General features: G+C 37.8%; 1 protein-coding gene across 4 annotated transcripts in view; it reads left to right on the top strand.

Annotated features, from left to right (window-relative positions):
- The window catches only part of GPRASP2 (G protein-coupled receptor associated sorting protein 2), a 139431-nt gene that overhangs the window by 6654 nt on the left and 110290 nt on the right, over positions 1-22487 (top strand). For 3 of the 4 annotated variants that reach the window (XM_059385625.1, XM_059385624.1, XM_059385622.1), the window contains exon 2: positions 4023-4063. The exons of the other annotated variant lie outside the window; for it this stretch is intronic. The gene's annotated coding sequence lies outside the window, so the exon portion shown is untranslated. The remainder of the gene's footprint in view (positions 1-4022; positions 4064-22487) is intronic. 4 annotated transcript variants of the gene reach the window in all.

Raw genomic sequence — 22487 nt, forward strand, 5'->3', positions numbered from 1 at the left:
GATATTTTAGCAAATTCTTGGATTTATTTTTAGGAACACTGTTGTCTGGAATTCTAAGTCACATTCGTCTGTATCAAATTTGTCAGTAACAAAGATTCTTTTATTCCCCAGGTTTACAGAGATATTACTGATATATAACATATGTAAATTTAAGTTATATAATATCATGGTTTGATATTCATATATATTGTGAGATGATTACCACTATATGTTAGTTAACACCACCATTCCATCACATGAATACCATTTTTTTTGTGGTGTTAATATTTAGGATTTACTCTCTTAAAAATTTTCATATGTGTAATACAGTATTATTACTTATAGTCACCATACTATACATCAGATCACCAGAACTTATTCATCTTATAGGTGGAAATTTGTACCCTTTGACAAATATCTCCTCATCTCATCTGTCCCCAGCCCCTGGCAACCACAATTGCTACTCTCTATTTCTGTGAGTTGTATTGTTAGATTCCACATATAAGTAAGAATATTTTGTATTTTTCTTTCTCTGTCTGGCTTATTTCACATGGCATAATGCCCTCAAGGTCTATTAGGGTCCCTAAAGAAAGGATTTCCAGTTTTGTGGCTGAATAATATTATTTTGTATATACACCACATTTACATTATCCATTCATCTGTCAATGGACAGTTAAGTTGTTTCCATGTCTTGGCAATTTGAATAAGGCTACAGTAAACATGAAGGTAAAGATCTCTTTAAGAAAGTGATTTTATTTCTTTCAGATATATATCTAGAAGTGGGATTGCTAGATATGTGGTAGTTATATTTTTATTTTTATTATTTTTTAAAAGATTTTATTTATTTGACACAGAGAGAGATCACAAGTAGGCAGAGAGGCAGGAGGAGAGAGAGGGGAAGGCAGGCAGAGAGAGAGGGGAAAGCAGGCTCCTCGCTGTGCAGAGAGCCCAATGCGGGGCTTGATCCCAGGACCCTGAGATCATGACCTGAGCCAAAGGCAGAGGCTTAACCCACTGAGCCACCCAGGTGCCCCTATAGTTTTAATTCTTCAAGGAACTTCCATACTGTTTTCTATAGTGGTTAAAGAAATTTACCTTACCACCAAGTGCACAGGGGTTTATTACTACAAATATCCCTCTTAGACAAGCTGATACATCCTATAAGTTTTGGTATGTCGTGTTTTCTCTTTCATTGTTGAAGATTTTTTTAAATTTACTTTTTTGATTTTATTTTTGATCCATTGGTTGTTCAGGAGCATGTTGCTTAATTTCCACTTATTTGTGAATTTTCAGGTTTTCCTCCTGTTATCTTCAGCTTTTTAAAAATATTTGTTTATTATTTTGACAGAAAGAGAGAGAGGGAGAGAGCACAAGCAGGGGGAGAAGCAGGCTCCCAGCTGAGCAGAGAGCGCGATGTGGGGTCTATCCCAGGATCCCAGGATCATGACCTGAGCCAAAGGCAGACAATGAACTGAGTCACCCAGATGCCCCCATCTTCAGCTTAAGGAATTGAGGCTTTTGGGATGCCTGGGTGGCTCAGTCCAATTAGCATCTGCCTTTGGCTCAGGTCATGATTCTAGTGTCCTTGTTCAGCAGGGAGCCTGCTTTTTCCTCTCCTTGTTGCTCCCTCTGCTTGTGCATGCTCTCGCTCTCTCTGACAGATAAATAAATGAAGTTTTTTTTTTTTAAAGAATTGAATCCTTTAAGAACTTAAAGAAATGAATGGTGAATCCTCCTTTCATTATTTCTTGTAAGGTAGATCTAGTGGTGATGAACTGCCTTAAGCTTTTGTATTTTTGGTAAATTATTTATCTCTCATTTGTGAAAGACAGCTTTGTTGAGTAATGTGTTATTGGTTGGCAGTTTTGTTCTTTTCAGCACTTGGAATATATCACCCCACTCACTCTTAGCCTGCAAGATTTCTACTGAGAAATCCATTTATAGTATTATGGAGGTTCCTTGTAAGTTATAGTCTTCTTATCTTTGCCGCTTTTAAGATTTTCTTTTTGCCTTTGGCAGTGACAAAGTGTGCTTGATTTTTAGAAAGTTTTGTTATAATGTGTCTTAGAAAAACTTGTTTTAGGTTGAAATTTGGGGCTGGCCTATGACCTTCATGAACTTATATGTCCAAATCTCTCCCCAAATTTGGTATGTTCTTAGTCATTATTTCTTTAAATAAGCTTTCTTCTCCTTTCTCCCACTCTTCTTCTGGGACTTCAGTAATGCAGGGATTTTTTAAAAATAATATCCCCTAATTTATGTAGTATTTCTTCACCCTATTTCATTATTCTTTCTTTTTGCATTTTACTGAAAGATTTCAAGTGACATTCAGATACCTTCTTATTTACTAACTCTGCTTGGTTGAGTCTGCTGTTGAAGCTCTCTTTTGAATTCTTCAGTTCATTCAGTGTCTTCTAGGATTTCTGCCTTTTTAAAAATTATTTCTGTATCTTTATTGAACTTCTCATTTTATTTTTCCCCAATTTCATTTACTTGTCTGTGTTTTCATGTAGTTCACTGAATTTAAGAGAATTATTTTGAATTCTTCATCAGACAGTTCATAGATCTGTTTCTGTAGAGTCAGTCATTGGAGTTTTATCAGTTTCCTTTGGTGAAGTATTTCCTTGATTATTCATGATCCCTATGGCCTTGTTTCAGTGCCTGCACATTTGAAGAATTAGAACCTCTTCTAGTCTTTATAGACTGCTTCTGCAGACAAAACCCATCATTAACTCATCCACAGATTCAGGGTGGGCTATCCAGTGGTGTCCATGGTGGACTCTCTGCTGGACTCTGAGTGGGCAGGTTTGGTATCTGGATAAGCAAGTGGGCAAGCCTCATGCTTGTGTACATGGGTATCCACCTGGTGCCTGGGTCCAAGGAGGCAGGCCTGGAGCCTAGATTCACTGGGACCTAATAGGCACCAGGGACCACTGGAGTTGGCCTGATGTCTCAGTCCACAGGGACCAGTTGTGTACTAGGGGAAGCTGTGAGTCTGGTCACAGGAGCCAACCAAAGGCAAGGGCCATTGTGACCACTCTGGTGCTGGGGAAGGCCAGGCACCGGGAGCTATCCTTGAGGCTGGAGCACAGAGGCTGGCCTGGTGCTGGGATAGGCTAAGAGCCTAGGTCCATAGGAACTGCCCTAGAGTTTAGGTCTGCAGGGACTAGTCTGGCACTGGGGTAGGCTGGAGGACTAGGGCTACAGGAGCTAGCCTGGTGCTGGGGTGTATCAAAAGCCTGGGTCGGCAGTACCCAGCCTGATGTTGGGTTCAGCTGGAAGCCTGAATTCATAGTACCTGATTAGTAGTCTGAGGTGACAGGAACCATCTGGGGCTGTGGGAGTTGGCAAGAATGAGGATATACTGAAAGCCTGGGCCACAGAGCCATTCATGGCCTTAGGAAACAGCCAGCTCTCTCGTAAGCCAGGAACCTAGGTGTGCAGAAGTCTGCTATGAATATGGACCCACAGATGCCACCTCAGACCACTGGGACTGGTTTTTGCCAGGGTGAGCCAGAAGCCTGGGTTCATAAGAACCCTCTGGGATCCTGGTGCTACAGAAGCCACCTGAAGCCACAGGAGTTGGCAGACACCTGGATGAGTCAGAGGCTGGGGATTTGGGGAACCTGCCAGGAGTCTGGTGCTCTGGAAGTTGTCTGGAACCATGGCAGTCACTTGGGCATGCTGGAGCTGATAGTACTGAGGTGAGCCAGGAGCCTGGTTTTACAGGAGCTGATTGAGAGCCTGGTATCATGGGAAATGCTTAAAGTTGTGGATCTGGAAGACACTGCAGTGAGCTGGGGGCCTGGGTTTGTGGGAGACTGCAGAGAGCCACTTAGGGCCATAAGAGTTGACCTTGTGCTGGGACAGTTTGGCTCTGGAGTCTGGTGAAATTGGATACTCACTTCACTCTCCATTTCTCATGGGAAGGGTATTTCCCCATGCTGGGCTACTGGGTTTGGGGGGAAAGGTGATGGAGTTAATGTGAATCTATTTTCCTACGCTCCTCAATACATCTTTTCTTATTTCTGTGCTTCACCCAGGTGCTGTCATCCCTCAACTGGAATCCTTGGCTCTTTTGAAGGTATTTTTGTGCATGGATAGTTATTCAAATTAGTATTTCTGAGGTAGTTGAGCACTAGGAAACCCTATACATCTGTGTTGCTGACATCACTCCCTACTTTATTATTTTTATTCATTTTATCTAGAGCATGGTTAGGGAAAGAAGATATTTACTTGGACCCTCAAACCTCTAATAGTACGATATCTTAATACATTTTACTTTCAAAAAGTTAAACATCATAAATAAAGACCTCTTTGAATGCAACTCCAATCCCAGCCTCTTCCTAGGGGCAACACATATTTGTCAGTTTCTAGAACTTTTCTATACATTGCCTACATACAAAATATATAAATGTCCTGAGGATTTTTTAAAGTATTAAATTTTATCATAGCATATGTATTATTCTTTAACATTTTTTCAATAGTTTGATTTAGGGATTTTTCTGTACAAGTATGTATCTATGTCTTTCTTCTTAGTGCTGTATGGAATTTCATGTATTACAATATTATTTTTGTTTCTTTGGGTGATTCTAAGTAGACTTCTGGGTCATAGGTATTTTTCATTTTAATAGACATTTGAAATCTCCTTAGGAAGGGATTATATTATCTTACCCACTGACTATCAGTATATGAGAGTCCCTGGTTCCCTACACCCACTAACAGTTCTGATTATTTACATATTTAAACATATCTGCCAATCTGATAGATGCAAAATGGTATCACTTTGTTTTAATTAAAATTTTACTAATATTGAAGAAAATATATAAGTTCCATTAACTCACAGAGAAGAATCAGATGAGGAATACGAGTTTGCCCTTTAAGAAAATACAATTCAGGCTGCACCAACTTGCATTCCCAACAACAGTGTAAGAGGGTTCCACTTTCTCCACATCCCCTCCAACACATGTTGTTTCCTCATCTTGCTAATTTAGGCCATTCTAACTGGTATAAGGTGATATCTCAATGTGTTTTTTTTTTTTAAGATTTTATTTATTTATCAGAGAGAGAGTGGGAGAGAGCGAGCACAGGCAGACAGAATGGCAGGCAGACGCAGAGGGAAAAGCAGGCTCCCCGCTGAGCAAGGAGCCCGATGTGGGACTCGATCCCAGGACGCTGGGATCATGACCTGAGCCGAAAGCAGCTGCTTAACCAACTGAGCCACCCAGGCGTCCCTCAATGTGGTTTTAATTTGAATCTCCCTGATGGCTAGATCAGGGAGCTAGCCTGGTGCTGGGGTGTATCAAAAGCCTAGGTCGGCAGTACCCAGCCTGATGTTGGGTTCAGCTGGAACATTTTTTCATGTGTCTAATAGCCATTTGTATGTCTTCATGGGAGAAGTGTCTGTTCAAATCTTCTGCCCATTTTTTGATATGATTATCTGTTTTGTATGTGTTGAGTTTGAGGAGTTCTTTATAGATCCCGGATATCAACCTTTTGTCTGTACTGTCATTTGCAAATATATTCTCCCATTCCATGGGTTGCCTCTTTGTTTTTTTGACTGTTTACTTTGCTGTGCAGAAGCTTTTGATTTTGATGAACTCCCAAAAGTTCATTTTGGCTTTTGTTTCCTTTGCCTTTGGAGACATATCTTGAAAGAAGTTGCTGGGGCTGATATCAAAGAGATTACTGCCTATGTTATCCTCTAGGATTCTGATGAATTCCTGTCTCACGTTGAGGTCTTTTATCCATTTTGAGTTTATCTTTGTGTACGGTGTAAGAGAATGGTCGAGTTTCATTCTTCTACATATAGCTGTCCAGTTTTCCCAGCACCATTTATTGAAGAGACTGTCCTTTATCCACTGTATATTTTTCCCATTTTGTCGAAGATTATTTGACCATAGAGTTGAGGGTCCATATCTGGGCTCTCTACTCTGTTCCACTGGTCTATGTGACTGTTTTTATGCCAGTACCATGCTGTCTTGGTGATCACAGCTTTGTAGTAAAGCTTGAAATCAGGTAGCATGATGCCCCCTGTTTTATTTTTGTTTTTCAATATTTCCCTAGTGATTCGGGGTCTCTTCTGATTCCATACAAATTTTTGGATTATTTGCTCCAGCTCTTTGAAAAATACCAGTGGAATTTTGATCAGAATGGCATTAAAAGTATAGATTGCTCTAGGCAGTATAGACATTGTAACAATGTTTATTCTTCCGATCCAAGAGCATGGAATGGTCTTCCATCTTTTTGTGTCTTCTTCAATTTCTTTCGTGAGTGTCCTGTAGTTCCTCAAATACAGATCCTTTACCTCTTTGGTTAGGTTTATTCCCAGGTATCTTATGATTCTTGGTGCTATAGTAAATGGAATCGATTCTCTAATTTCCCTTTCTGTATTTTCATTGTTAGTGTATAAGAAGGCCACTGATTTCTGTACATTGACTTTGTATCCTGCCATGTTGCTGAATGGCTGTATGAGTTCTAGTAGTTTGGGGGTGGAGTCTTTTGGGTTTTCCATATAAACAATCATGTCCTCTGTGAAGAGAGAGAGTTTGACTTCTTCATTGCCAATTTGGATACCTTTTGTTTCTCTTTGTTGTCTGATTGCTGTTGCTAGGACTTCTAATACTATGTTGAACAAGAGTGGTGAGAGTGGGCATCCTTGTCGTGTTCCTGATCTCAACGGCAAGGCTGCAAGCTTTTTCCCATTGAGGATGATATTTGCTGTGGGTCTTTCATAGATAGATTTGATGAAGTTCAGGAATGTTCCCTCTACCCCTATACTTTGAAGCATTTTAATCAGGAACGGATGCTGGATTTTGTCAATTGCTTTTTCTGCATCAATTGAGGGGACCATGTGGTTCTTCTCTTCTCATATTAATTTGTTCTATCACATTGATTGATTTGCGAATGTTGAAACATCCTTGGAGCCCAGGGATGAATCCCACCTGGAATGCAAGTTGGTGCAGCCTCTTTGGAGAACAGTGTGGAGATTCCTCAAGAAATTAAAAATAAAACTTCCCTATGACCCTGCAATTGCACTACTGGGTATTTACCCCAAAGATACAGAAGTCGTGAAAAGAAGGGCCATCTGTACCCCAATGTTTATAGCAGCAATGGCCACGGTCGCCAAACTGTGGAAAGAACCAAGATGCCCTTCAACGGATGAATGGATAAGGAAGATGTGGTCCATATACACTATGGAGAATTATGCCTCCATCAGAAAGGACGAATACCCAACTTTAGTTGCAACATGGACGGGACTGGAAGAGATTATGCTGAGTGAAATCAGTCAAGCAGAGAGAGTCAGTTATCCTATGGTTTCACTTACTTGTGGAGCATAACAAATAGCATGGAGGACAAGGGGAGTTAGAGAGGAGAAGGGAGTTGAGGGAAATTGGAAGGGGAGGTGAACCATGAGAGACTATGGACTCTGAAAAACAATCTGAGGGATTTGACGTGGCAGGGGCTGGGAGGTTGGGGTACCAGGTGGTGGGTATTATAGAGGGCACGGATTGCATGGAGCACTGGGTGTGGTGAAAAAATAATGAATACTGTTATGCTGAAAATAAATAAAAAATAAATTTAAAAAAAGGAAGAAAGAAAGAAAATACAATTTAGGGGCACCTGGGTGGCTCAGTTAAGCCCTCGACTCTATTTCAGCTCAGGTCATGGTCACAGATCATGGGATTGAGCCTTGCATTGGGCTCTGTGCTCAATGTGGAGTCTGCTCCAGATTCTCCCTCTCCTTCTGCCCTTCCTCTCTCTCTCCCTCTTTCTCTGTCCCCCCTCTCTCAAATAAATAAATAAATTAAATTAAATAAAAAAAGAAAAATACAACTCAATTTCTAAGTGGCTAAGTGCTTCACAGTAGCTTTTTGGGGGCTGTGGAAAAGTCTGAAAAGAAAAATTTTTTGGCACCAACTTAAGATTCACAGATCCCTGGTGCAAAGAAAAGATAAGAATTCTCATAGTGCTAATAAATTTTTGAGTTTACTATTTTGAGTTATAAATGCTTTGTTATTTTCTTTCAAGCTTGTGGAGATACTGTTCAGATAATTATATAAATTAATATAAATCATCAATGATTTGTGTGATAAATGATTTCTCAGTAAGATTATCAAACTTTTCTAAAGAGAAGGGACACAAGGGGAAGTTATTGATTTATTTGTATGTGGGGCAGAATAGAAGGAGGGGTGAAGCTTAAAAGCTGACAGTAGTCAAAGATCAAAAAATGGAGCCAGCCGTTTTATTACACAGACTATAAAATGTTTGTTTGTTTGTTTGTTTGTTTTATGCCAGTCATAAGTAGAAGCTTATACAGATAAGTTTCTATTGTGATTGAAGCAAAATATCAATTTTGGTTGATCAAATTTATCTGAAATACATACTTTTGTTATGGCATCTTTTTTTTTTTTTTTAAAGATTTTCTTTATTTATTTGACAGAGAGAGATCACAAGTAGGCAGAGAGGCAGGCAGAGAGAGAGGAAGGGAAGCCGGCTCTCTGCTGAGCAGAGAGCCTGATGTGGGACTCTATCCCATGACCCTGAGATCATGACCTGAGCCGAAGGCAGCGGCTTAACCCACTGAGCCACCCGGGCACCCATGTTCTGGCATCTTTGTCCCCAAAACTAAATGTATCAGAATATCCTGGAGTTGCAAGGATTCAATAAATCAATTGCATGGATATCTTGAGTAACTTATGTATTGGCTTTACTACATTGATACCAGGGTTTAATGATTAATATGATGACTATAATATAATGAATATTAATATATTGAGTACTGAATTAATATAATGAATACTGTTTTCCAAAGTATTTTCCTCCAGCACTTTTTAGAACAAAGCTACTAGGCTTACTCAGTTTGGCTTTAAACATAGTAACATGTTTCAAATGATGCCATCACTAAAGTAAAAAGACTACTCATAGCATAGGAGAAAGTATTTGCAAATTATGTATATGATATGGGTCTAATACCCAGAATATAAAATATAAAATATAAATGTTGTATTAATAATATTAATTCATATTTATTAATATAAATATAAAATATAACTCTTTCCACTCAATACAAAGACAAATAAAATGATTACAGAATAGTCAAAGGATTTGAATAGATATTTCTCCAAAGAAGATATTCAAATAATCAATAATGGTTCAAATCAAAACTGCAGTGATATCAATTCACAGCCAGTAGATAGTTATAATTCTTTAAAAAGTGAGTAATAGCAAGTGTTAGTAAGGATGTAGAAAAACTGGAGCCCTTGTACATTCTGGTGGGAATGTAAAAAAGTATAGCCACTGTGCAAAGCAATTTTGTATTTTCTGTACCATTTTGATTTACTTCTTGTTTTTTTCTGTATATTTTTAGTTTTTTTTTCCTTAGTGACTACTCTGTCAGTTATAATTAATATTTTAAGTCTATAAAACCCCAGTTTGTACAAGTATCAACTTAGTTTCAGTAGTATACAAAACTGCTCTTTTACAACTCTGGTTCCCTCTTTATGTTATTATTGTCACAAATTAGATCTTTATACATTGCATATTCATTAATGCAGATCTTCAGTTATAGTTTTATGCATTTGACTTTTTAAATACACTAGAAAAAAAAACAAGAAATGATGAACCAAAAATGCAGTAATATTGGCTTTAAAAAAATTAGTTGACTGTTTTAGAGCAGTTTCAGTTAGTAACTGTACTTTGTTGAGCAGAAAGTACAGAAAGCTCAGACATACTACTTCTCTCCCACCCCTCTTTCCCCACATGGTTTCTCATAGTATTAGTATCTTACATTAGTGTGATACATTTGTTATAGTTGATGAATGAATATTGCTACATTTTTGCTAACTGAAGTTTCTAGTTTACACTAGCGTTCACTTTTTGTATTATACATTTCTGTTTCTTAACATTGTGGTAATATATACATAACATAAAATTTTCCATTTTAACCAATTTTATATTTATAATTCATTGGCATTAAGTACATCCACTTGTGCTTCAACCGTCACCACTGTCCATCTCCAGAACATTTTTTTGTCATCCCAAACTGAAACTCTGTATCCATTAAACAGTAACTTCCCAGTCCTTACTACCCACTCATAGTCAGCCACTTACAGCACTATTCTATTTTCTCTCTAGAAAGTTGCCAACTCTAAATACATCACAAAAGTGAAATCGTACAATATTTATAACTTGGTGTCTGGCTGTTTCACATAGTGTTTTTGAAGTTCATACTTGTGTCAAAATTTCATTTCTTTGTAAGACTGAATGATATTTCAATATTCCATTCGTCTCTGTGTATATTTTGGTTGTTTGCACACTTTGACAGTCGTGAATATGCTGCTAAGAACACTGGTTATACCACTATCTGAGTCCCTGCTTTCAGTTGGTTTGGATAAATACCTAGAAATGGAATTATTACATCATATGTTAATTCTGTGTTCAATTTTTTTGAGGAACCACCATACTATTTTCCAAAGCAGCTGTACCATTTTACATTCCTACCAACAATATACATGGGTTTCACGTTCTCTACATCCCTGCCAACATTTGTTGTTTCAGTGGTTTGATAATACCCGTCTTAATGTGTGTGAAGTGGTATCTCATGGTTGCTTTGTATGTCTATGATGACTAATGATTTGATCATCCTTTCATGTTTTTATTGGCCACTTGTATATTTTCTTTGAAAAATTCCTATTCAGGAGTTTGGCCCTTAAAAATAAGCCCTTAAAATAGGGTTGTTTGGTCTTTCTGTTGCCATTGTTGAGTTTTAGGAGTTCTTTATAAATTTTTGGTATTAACCCCTTACCATATTTATGATTCAGAAATTTTTTTCTCCCACTCTATGTGGGTTGTGTTTTTACTCTTCAAAGGGTCTTTTGATGTGCCAAAGATTTTAGTTTTGATTAAGTCTAATTGATCTATTTTTTTCTTATGATTTTGGTGTCATATCGAAAGAATTATTGCCAAACCCAATGTCATGAAGTTTTTCCCTAGGTTTTCTTCTAAAAGATTTAAAGCTTTAGCTCTTAAGTTTGTCTTTGATCAATTTTGAGTTAATTTTTATATATTGTATAAGGTAAGGGTCCGGATTTCTTTTGCATATGATTTCCAGTTTTCCCAACATCATTTCTTGAAAAGAATATCTCTTCTCCATTGAATGGACTTGATACTCTTGCCAGGAATTATTTGGCTGTATATACCGGGGTTGATTTCTGGCATCTCTAGTCTATTTTACTAGTTTATATATCTGTTTTTATGCCAGTACCATACTGTTTAGATTACTGAAGTATTATAGGAGACTCTGTGTGATATTATGGTTTATAAGAAATATATATTTGGTCTTTATCCATGATTCCTGGCTCACGGCTCCCAAAAGCCCTTGGAATTTCCTGAGTGATAAGAGCAATGGGGCATTTTTTTTTTGAATTCTGTTATGTTAATCACCATACAGTACATCATTAGTTTTCGACATGGTGTTCCATGATTCATTGTTTGCATATAATACCCAGTGCTCCATACAATATGTGCCCTCCTTAATATCTGTCATCGGGCTAACCCATCCCCCTACCCCTCCCCTCTAAAACCCTCAGTTTGTTTCTCAGAGTCCAAAGTCTTTTAGGGTTCATCTCCCCCTCTTCATTCCTCCCCTTCATTTTTTTCCTTCCCTCTCCTAATGTCTTCCAAGCTATTCCTTATGTTCCACAAATAAGTGAAACCATATGATAATTTACTTTCTCTGCTTGATTTATTTCACTTAGCATAATATCCTCCAGTCCCATCCATGTTGATGAAAAAGTTGGGTATTCATCCTTTCCAATGGCTGAATAATATTCAGTTGTGTATATGGACCCCATCTTCTTTATCCATTCTTTTTTTTTCTTTTTTTAAAGCTTTTATTTATTTATTTGACAGAGAGAGATCACAAGTAGGCAGAGACGCAGGCAGAGAGAGAGAGAGGAGGAAACAGGCTCCCTGCTGAGAGAGAGCCCGATGCGGGACTCGATCCCAGGACCCTGAGATCATGACCCGAGCCGAAGGCAGCGGCTTAACCCACTGAGCCACCCAGGTGCCCTTCTTTATCCATTCTTATGTTGAAGGGCATCTTGGCACTTTCCAGTTTGGCGATTGTGGCCATTGCTGCTATGGACATTGGGGTACAGATGGCCCATCTTTTCACTACATCTGTACCTTTGGGGTAAATACCCAGTAGTGCAATTGCTAGGTCTTAGGGTAGCTCTATTTTTAACTTTTTGAGGAGCCTCCACCCTGTTTTCCAAAGTATCTGTATCAATTTGCATTCCCACCAATAATGTAAAGGGTCCTCCTTTCTCCACAACGTCTTCAACATTTGCTGCTTCTTACCTTTTCAGTTTTTGCCATTCTAACTGGTATAAGGTGGTATCTCAATGTGGTTTGGATTTGAATTTCCCTGATTGCTAATGATGATGAACATTTTCTCAGGTGTCTGTTAGCCATTTTTATGTCTTTTGACAAGTGTCTGTTCATGTCTTCTACCCATTTTTTGACTTCATTATTTGTTCTTGGGGTGTTGAGTTTGAGAAGTTCTTTATAGATCTTGGATACCCTTTGTCTGTAATGTCATTTGCAAATATCGTCTCCCATTCTGTGGGTGTGAGACAGGAGTCCATCAAAATCCTAGAGGAAAACATAGGAAGTAACCTCTTCCACATCTATTTTAGCAACTTTTTTCAAGACAAATCTCCAAAGGCATGGGAAACAAAAGCGAAATGAACTTCTGTGACTTCATCAAGATAAAAGGCTTCTGCATGGCAAAGGAAACAGTCAACAAAGCAATGGGGGAATTTTTTGTCATAATATTTGGTCTCTTGTCCTCAGTTCCTGAAATCTACTTTAGAGCCATTAGCATGAAATGGGTATCATATTCATGTTCATAACAAGTACCTTTTTACTACAAATAGGGTTATGTTAATAAGGTGACTTTTGGAAAGCACCTAAGGATGGGGGCTGATTTCCAAAGGAACCAGCCATATGATTAGAGGGTTGGTAGAGGGTTGGAACTTTCAGTCCAACTCTCTACTGCCTTTCCCACCCCTACTTCCTAGAAGGGGAGGCGCCTGGAAGTTGAAGCAATCCCCAGTGGTCAATAATTTAATCAATCATATCTACATAATAAAATTTCCATAAATACTCAGAGGGACAGGGTTCAGAAAGCTTCTGCATTGGTGAACACATGAAGATTCTGGGAGACTGGAGTGCTGGGAGAGAGCATGGAAGCTCTGTATACATTCCCCATACTTTGCCCTATGCATTTCTTTGGTCTAGCTATTCCTGAGTTTTATAGTTTTATACACACACACACACACACACACACACACACATATTTATGAATGGTAATTCAATAAATGTTTCTGTGAGTTCTATGAATTGCCATAGCCAATTAATCAAACTTAAGGGTCATTGAAATCTCCCATCTATAGCCTGTCAGTGGGAAGCAGAAATGGTAATCTGTATTTGAGACTGTAATTCAAAGGTGGGCGGGGGGAGTGCAGTCCTGCAAGATTGAGAGCTTACTTAACCTATGGGATCTCATACTATTTCCAGGTTGATAGTATCAGAATCAAGTTCAATTATAGGACGCCCTGCTGGTATCCAAGCATCTCTTAGTGGTTTTGGAACCACTTCCACACACTCACACACATTGAAATTGTGCCAGAATACCTTTATTTTGAAATTAGGAAAGTGAATACCAACTTTTTTTTTTTAATATTTTATTTATTTATTTGACAGAGAACACAAGTAGGCAGAGAGGCAGGCAGAGAGAGAGAGAGAGAAGCAGGCCCTGCACTGAGCAGAGAGCCCGATGCGGGGCTCGATCCCAGGGTCCTGGGATCATGACCTGGGCCAAAGGCAGAGGCTTTAACCCGCTGAGCCACTCAGGCGCCCCTGAATACCAACTTTTATTTCTTTCTCAAGATCATTTTGTTAATTTTGGATCCCACGAGATTCTATATGAATTTGAGATAGGTTTTTCTATTTTTGCAGAATATATCATTGGGATTTTTAAAAAAGATTTTATTTCTTTATTTGCTTATTTATTTTGGAGGGGGGCAAGAGTGCCCCCCAACAACAGGGGGAGAGGCAGCAGGGGAAGAGAAGTGACAAGCAGAATCCACGCTAAGTGCAGAGTCAAACTCAAGGCTTGATCTTACAACTGAGATCATGACCTGAGCCTAAATCAAGAGTTGGACATTTAAACAACTGAGCCACCCAGGCACCTCTATCATTGGGATTTTGATAGGGATTTCAGTGAATCTTACAGGTCACTTTGGGTAGTACTGACATCTTAACAATGTGTAATCTTTACAGTTGATGAGCACAAGATGTGTTTCCAATTTATGTCTTTAAATTTCTTTCAGCAGTGTTTTGTAGATTTCGGTGTACAGTCTTTGGCCTACTTCATTGTCTTCTTAAGAATTATATTCTTTTGATGCTATTGTAAATGAAATGGCTTTCTTAATTTCTTTTTTTAGATTGCTCATTGTTATTGTATAGAAATGCAACACATTTTGTGTGTTGATTTTGAATCCTGAAATTTTGCTGAATTTGTTTATTCTAAGATTTTTTTTGCAGAATCTTTGGGGTTGTCTACATATATGCCATGCCATTTTCGAGCACAGATAATTTTATTTCATCCATTACAATTTAGATGTCTTTTGTTTCTTTGTTTTGCATTATTGTTACAGCTGAAACCTCCAATACTACATTGAATAGAAGTGGAGAATGTGAACATCCTTGTCTTATTCTCTATCCTAGGGAAAATCTTTCAGTCTTTCACTATTGAATATGATCTTTAGACATGGGCTTTTCATTTATGGCCTTTATTGTGTTGAGGAAGTTTCCTTCTATTCCTGGGTTGTTGACTGTTTTGATGAAAGGGTGTTGAATTTTGTCAAGTGCTATTTCTACATGAATTGAGATGATTTGTTTTTTGCCTTCATTTTGTTAATGTGTTGTGTTGCAATATGATAGATTTTTTAAATTTTTATTTTATTTTTTCAGTGTTCCAAGATTCATTTTTTATGCACCACACGCAGTGCTCCATGCATTTTGTGCCCTCCTTAATACCCACCACCAGGCTCACCCATCCCCCCACACCCTTCCCTTCCAAAACCCTTGTTTGTTTCTCAGAGTCCACACAGTCTCTCATGCTTCGTCTCCCCCACTGATTTCCCCCAATTCACTTTTCCTTTCCTTCTTTTAATGTCCTCCATGTTATTCCTTATGCTCCACAAGTAAGTGTTGATTTTTGTATGTTGAATCATCCTTAAATTCCAGAAGTGAACCCCAGTTGGCCATGGTATAGAATTCGTTACATATACTATTGAATTTGCTTTTTTAGCATTTTGTTGGAGAATTTTGCATCAGCATTAAAAAACATATTTGACTGTAATTTTCTTTTCTTGCCATGTCTTTGTCTGATTTTGGTACCAGGGTAATGCAGACCTATTGGAATGTTAGTAAGTGTTCCCATCTCCATTTTTTAGGAAAAACTTGGGAAGACTTACTGTAATTCTCCTTTTATTGTTTATTCAGTAGTGAAGGTATCTGGCGTAGGGTGATTTTTTTTGTTTATTTATTTTTTGGAAGGAGGAGGTTTTTGATTACTTATTTAATCTTTTCACTAAACATAGGTTTATGCATATTTTCCATTTTTTCATGATTCAGTCTTTTTTTTTAAAGATTTTATTTATTTATTTGACAGAGAGAGATCACAAGTAGGCAGAGAGGCAGGCAGAGAGAGAGAGGAGGAAGCAGGCTCCCTGCTGAGCAGAGAGCCCGATGCGGGACTCGATCCCAGGACCCCTAGACCATGACCTGAGCCGAAGGCAGCGGCTTAACCCACTGAGCCACCCAGGCGCCCCTCATGATTCCGTCTTGATAGGTTGTATTTGTTTTTTTGTTTGAGTGTGTTCATTTCCCCTAGATTACCAATTTGCTTTGTATACATTTGTTCATAGTATCCCTTTATAATGCTTAGGTTTCCATTTTTATTTTTGATATTATTTTGATATTGATATTTTTGATATTTGAGTCTTTTTTTTTTTTCTTAGTTAATCTAGCCACAGGTTTGTGAAGTTTTGTTGATCTTTTGAAGAACTAAGTTTTGGTTTCATTGAATTTCTCTATTGTTCTTCTATTCTCTGTGTTTATTACTTTCTCCCATCTATTAGCTCTGGGTTTCATTTGGTATTTCTCTAATTTCTTAACGTATATGGTTTAGTTGTTGGTTTGAGATCTTTCTTCTATCTTAAATGTAAGTAATTGGAACTATAGCATTGCTTTTGCTGCATCCCATAGGTATTGGTATGTTTTGTTTTAACTTTCATTTCCTCAGTTATTTTCTAATTTCCTTTGTGATTTCTTCTTTGGCCTGTTGGTTGTTGAAGAGTGTATTATTTAATTTTTACATATTTATGAAGTTCCCAATTTTTCTTCTATTATTGATCTTTAGTTTCATTCCAGTATGATCAGAAATGTTATTTTGTATAATTTCCTCTTTTTAAAAAGATATTAAGATTTGTTTTTTGGTCTAACATAGGGTATATTCTGGAGAATGTTCCATGTGTACTTGGGAAAAATGTGTATTCTGCTTTCATTGGATGGCATGTTTTGTATATGTCTATTAGATACTGTTAGTCTATAGTGTTATTCAAGTCCTCTATTTCTTTATTGATCTTCTGTCTTGTTTTCTAACCGTTATTGAAAGTGGGGTTACTGATGTCTTTAACTATTATTATAGAACTTTCCATTTCTCCTGTCAATTCTGTGATTTTTTTTTAAAGATTTTATTTATTTATTTGACAGAGAGAGATCACAAGCAGGCAGAGAGGCAGGCAGAGAGAGAGAGAGAGAGGAGGAAATTCTGTGATTTTTAAATATATTTTTGAACTCAGAGTTTTGTACATATGTTCATAATTGTCACATCCTCTTAGTGAATCAGCCCTTTATTGTCAATATATAATGTTATTTCTTCTAACAGTTTTTGACTGAGTTTCTTCTTATTGCTCCTATAACAAATTACTACAAATATGACTTTATTATCTTAGTGTTCTGTAAGTCAAAAAGTCCAAAATTCGTCTAACTGGGCTAGAGTGAAGGTATCAGCAGGATTGGTTCCTTCTGGAGGTTGTGAGAGGAGAATCCATTTCCTTGCCTTTTTTGAGCTTTTATAGTCTTCCTGTATTCCTTGGCTGATGGCCTTTTCCTTGCATCACTCTAACCTTTGATTCCATGGCCCCATTTCTATCTTCTCTCTTTGACCATCTTGTCTCCCTCTTTTAAGGATTCTGTACTTACATTGGTCCATTTGCATAATCCAGGATAATTAATCTTCCCATCTCAAGAGCCTTAATTTAATTACACTAGCAAAAGTAGCTTTTTACCATGTAAGGTAACATACTGATAGGTTCCAGGGATTAGGACATTGACATATTTGTGGGGGGAGGTTATTATTTAACCTACCACACTACTTATAGTAAAGGCAGTAGTCATAGAAACAGTAAAGCAAGTTCCAAACGGGTAAATAAATTCCGTGGTAAAGCAGGCTACTTATATACTTAGGGTTTGGGGCATTATATAGACATCTTTGACAGACTTATATCCAGTCATCACCATGTCACCATCCATGAAATCATAAAAAGATATGTTATAATAAGTAAAAACAGATGAGTGTCAAATTTTTATAACAAAGTGAAATTTGACCACTTTAAGTTTCACCTCACAGTGAACCATAAAACAACTTGGAAATGTGTCCTTTGGTGGAGTTTCTGGAAATATGATAGGGGTTCATTTTAACACTCTCTTTTCCATGATAATCCACTGTTAATTATGGGCAATTGTCCCAAATTCATATGTTGAAGCCCTAACCTCTGGTATCTCAGAATATGATTATATTTGGATACAGGGCATTCAAAGAGGTGATTAAGTTAAAATGAGACTACTGGCCTGGGCCCTAACCCATTTCTACAAGTGCCCTTATAACATGTGCAAATTTGAACACACAGAGAAACACCAAACATGCGTGCATACAGAGGAAAGACCGTATGAGGACATAGCAATAAAGTGGCCATTGAAAGCCAAGAAAGAGGTCTCAGGAGAAACCAAACCTGCTGACACCTTGATCTTGGACTACCAGGTTCCAGAACTGTGAAAAAATAAATTTTTGTTGTTTAAGCCACCCATTCTGTAGTATTTTATTATGGTACCCCCGGCAAAACTATACAGCCTCAAATTTTCATTTATTGGCTCAGCATCTTATATCAGCTTGAGAAAAAGGAAGCCCCATCTTTGTGGTAAATGTAGGGTATTAAGGAGGGCATGTATTGCATGGAGCACTGGGTGTGGTGTGTAAACAATAAATCTTGGAACACTGTAAAAATAAAATAAAACTTAAAAAATGTATAGAATTTTGTGGAAGCTTCTTTAAAATTCTAAACTGTATAAATCTTAGCAAACCTACAGCTTTTTTTCAGTATTATGTTCCAGTGGGTACTGTACACATTAGCTTTCACCTGCTTCAGATGACAGAATAGTGGGGAAAATCACTGTGTGGGACACTTTCACCTTCACCAACACAAAATACTATCTCCCAACAAAATAGTCTAAGGAATTTTAATAGGGTGCTTCTAAGTCTGGTCAATGACAGAAGTATAAAGCATAATAACTCTGTCCAGATTTTAAATTATGGTGTAAACTAATCCTAACCAACAACAGAAAAACACCTTAGGGTTTCAGAGGCATCTTTATATTTAGCAAATATTTACTGAGCAATCTATCATGTGGCAGGCACTATTTCTAGTTGTTGGGAATATATAGAATAGAATGCTCATGGAGCTTACATTTAAGAATGGAGGGAAATAGACAATAAAGTCAAGATATAAAATACGTACTAAAATATTTAATAGTGATAAATGCTATGGAGAAAAATAAAGTATGGGGACAAAGGATCTTCAAAGGGGGAATACAGTTTTAGATTGGATAATCAAAGAAGTTCACTCGTAGTAGGTACCTTAATGAAATGAGGGAATGGGCCATGAAGCTATCGTAGGGAAAAGCATTATAGGCAGTGGGAACAAAAAATGCAGAGCTCCTTGGGTAGGGATATGCTTGGTTTGTTCAAGAAATAGCAAGGAGGCCAGTGTGGCTCAAATGGAGCAAGCAAAGGGAGAATGGTTGAACGTGAGTTTAGAGTGGTGGCCGGGGGCCAGATCTTATGAGATACTGTAGGCCATGGAAAGATATATGGGTACTATTCTAAAGGTTATGGGGAGTCATTAGAGGATTTTGGCAAGGAGATCAGCATGACATGACTTATGTTTTTAAGGGATAAACCTGGCTACTGTAAATAGAATGGACCCTAGGGAAACATTAATGAAAATGGAGAAAAATTTGGAGGTAGGAAGCAATCAGTGATCTAGATAAGAGATGATAGTGGCTTGGACTAAGGTGTTGGCTGTTGATATGGTGATAAGTGCGCAGCTTTGACATATATTTTGGAGGCAGAACCAATGGGTGTTGTGGATGAATTGAATATAAAGTAAGAGAAAAAGAGGGTTCAATGATGATTCTGAAGCTGAACAACTGAGTAATCATTTATTAAGATGGGTGAAGACTGGGAGGAGCAGGTTTTAAGGGGAATCTGAAGAGCTCAGGTTAGAACATGTTGAATTTGAGATGCCTTTTATATATACACATGGAGATAAAAAGTAGGCAATTGGATATGAGTCTGGGATTTTTGAGAGAGATCCAGATTAGAGCTAGATATTTGAGACTCATCAAGGTATAGATGGTATTTAATGCCATGAGACTTGATGAGATCACTAAGGAATATAGAAGTTCAAAGATTGTGCCCTGGGACATTTCAATATATATTGAGATACAGGAGATGACAATGAACTAGCAAAAGCAACAACAAAAAAGGAAGCTAAGAATGTGCAGTCAGAAGTAGTCAGTAAAGTAGGAGATAAACCAGGAGATTATGGTGTCTTGAAAGCTAAGTCAAGATATTTCAAGAAGGGAGTTTTCAACTTTGCCCAAACTACGAATAGGTAAGGGGACCAAGTACCCCTATTTTCCCAGGACCATCCTAGTTTATGTCTTTTGTACAGGAATAACTTGGTAGCGGCAGCCTTTTTTTACTCTCAGGAATGACTTGATTTGAATGATAAATTATATGGTCACTAGGGTCGTAGAACAAGATGAGGATTGAGAATTGATTATTGGATTTACCAACACAGAGATCATTAGCAGTCTTGACAGGCAGTTTCAATAGAGCAGTGATACTTCATTGGATGCTGGCGATAAAAGAATAGAGTGATGTCAAGAAAAAGGGAGGAGACAGTGTCATATGGTAACTATAGACCACTGTTTTGAGGAATTTTGTGCAAAAGAAATGGGGTAGGAGATAGTACAGCATGTTTGGATGTTGTTGGGGTTGCTTCACTAGAGGGAAAGTGTTTAAAAATATTTATTTATTTATCAGAGAGAGAGAGGGTGTGCATGCATAAGCAGAGGGAGTGGCAGGCACAAGAAGCAGGCTCCCCACTGAGCAAGAAGCCCCAATAACAGGACTCAGTCCCAGGATCCTGGGATCATGACCTGAGCTGAAGTCAGATGGTTAACCAGCTGATCCACCCAGCATCCCTAGAGAGGGAAACTTTTATGATAAAGGAGAGAAAGAAGAAAATTTTGGGATAATGACCATGTGTAGAAGAGATAAGACATCATCCAATGGACACATGGAAAGTCTGACTTTAGATAGGAGCATGGCCAGTTTATTCAGAGAACATTAGGGTGGTAGGAGTTTGTGGAAGTTCTATTCATTTATTTATTTATTTATTTATTAGAGATTTTATTTATTTATTTGTCAGAGAGAGAGCGCGAGCGAAAGCGAGCACAGGCAGACAGAGTGGAAGGCAGAGTCAGAGGGAGAAGCAGGCTCCCTGCGGAGCAAGGAGCCCGATGTGGGACTGGATCCCAGGACGCTGGGATCATGACCTGAGCTGAAGGCAGCTGCTTAACCAACTGAGCCACCCAGGCGTCCCAGTGGAAGTTCTATTTAGATTGCTTTTGTTTGTTCCATGGAATAAGCAAGGTCATCAGCTGAGATAGGAAGTCATTGGGGTCTGAGGAGAGAAGAGAAGGTGTGATTTTTTTTTTATTAAGGTGAAACATATGTGACAAAATTTTCCATTTCAACCATTTTTAAGTGAACAATTAAGTGGCATTAATCTGTTATGGGTTAAATTTTGTCTTCCAAAAATATTAGAGTCTTAACATACACAAAAATCAATTCAGGATGTATTAAAGACTTTAAACATGTGACCTGAAACTATAAAACTCCCTAGACAAAAGCACAGGAGAAAGGCTTCTTTATAGTGTTTTTGGAAGTGATTTCTTGGTTATAACACCAAAGCCACATGCAACAAAAGCAAGAAAAGACAAATGACACTACATCAAACTAAAAAGCTTGTGCATTGCAAAGGAATTAACAAAATGAAACGATGAACTGCAGAATGAGGGAAAATGTTGGCAAACCATATATCTAGGGGGCTAATACCTAAAATATATAAGCTCAATAGCAAAAAAAAAAAAAAAAAAAAAAAAAAAAAAAAAAAAAGGCAAAAGGCTTGAATAGACATTTCTCTACCCTTTTACACTGTTGGTGGGAATGTAAACTGCTGCAGCCACTCTGGAAAACAGTATGGAGTTCCTCAAAAAGTTAAAAGTAGAGCTACCCTATGGCCCAGCAATTGCACTACTAGGTATTTATCCAAAAGATACAATCATAGTGATTCAAAGGGGCCCATGCACCACAAATGTTTATAGCAGCAGTGTCCACAATAGCCAAAATATGAAAAGAGCCCAGATGTCCATCGACAGATGAATGGATAAAGAATATATGGTGTGTATGCACGCACGCACACACACACACACACACACACGCACACAGAAATATTACACAGCCATCAAAAAGAATGAAATCTTGCCATTTGCAGTGTTGTGGACAGAACTAGAGAGTATTATGCTAGGCAAAATAAGTCAGAGAAAGACAAATACCATATGATTTCACTCATATGTAGACTTTAAAGAACAAAACAGATAAATATAGGGGAAGGGAAGGAAAAATAAAATAAGATGAAAATTGTGAGGGAGGCAAACCATAAGACATGCTGAATTATAAGAAACAAACGAAGGTTGCTGGAGCGGAGGTAGGTGGGGTAAGGGATAATTGGGTGATGAACATTAAAAAGGGCACTCAATGTAATGAGCACTGGGTGTTTTATGTAACTGATGAATCACTAAATTCTACTCCTGAAACTAATCATAGAATATATGTCAATTAAATTGAATTTAAATAAAGAATTTTAAAAATAAAAAAAAAAGACATACAAGTGGCAGACATTTATATGAATAGGTGCCCAACATCACTAACCACCAGGGAAATGCAAATCAAAACTAAAATG

The sequence above is a fragment of the Mustela nigripes genome, chromosome X (genome assembly GCF_022355385.1).
Source record: "Mustela nigripes isolate SB6536 chromosome X, MUSNIG.SB6536, whole genome shotgun sequence".
Taxonomy (NCBI): Eukaryota; Metazoa; Chordata; class Mammalia; order Carnivora; family Mustelidae; genus Mustela; species Mustela nigripes.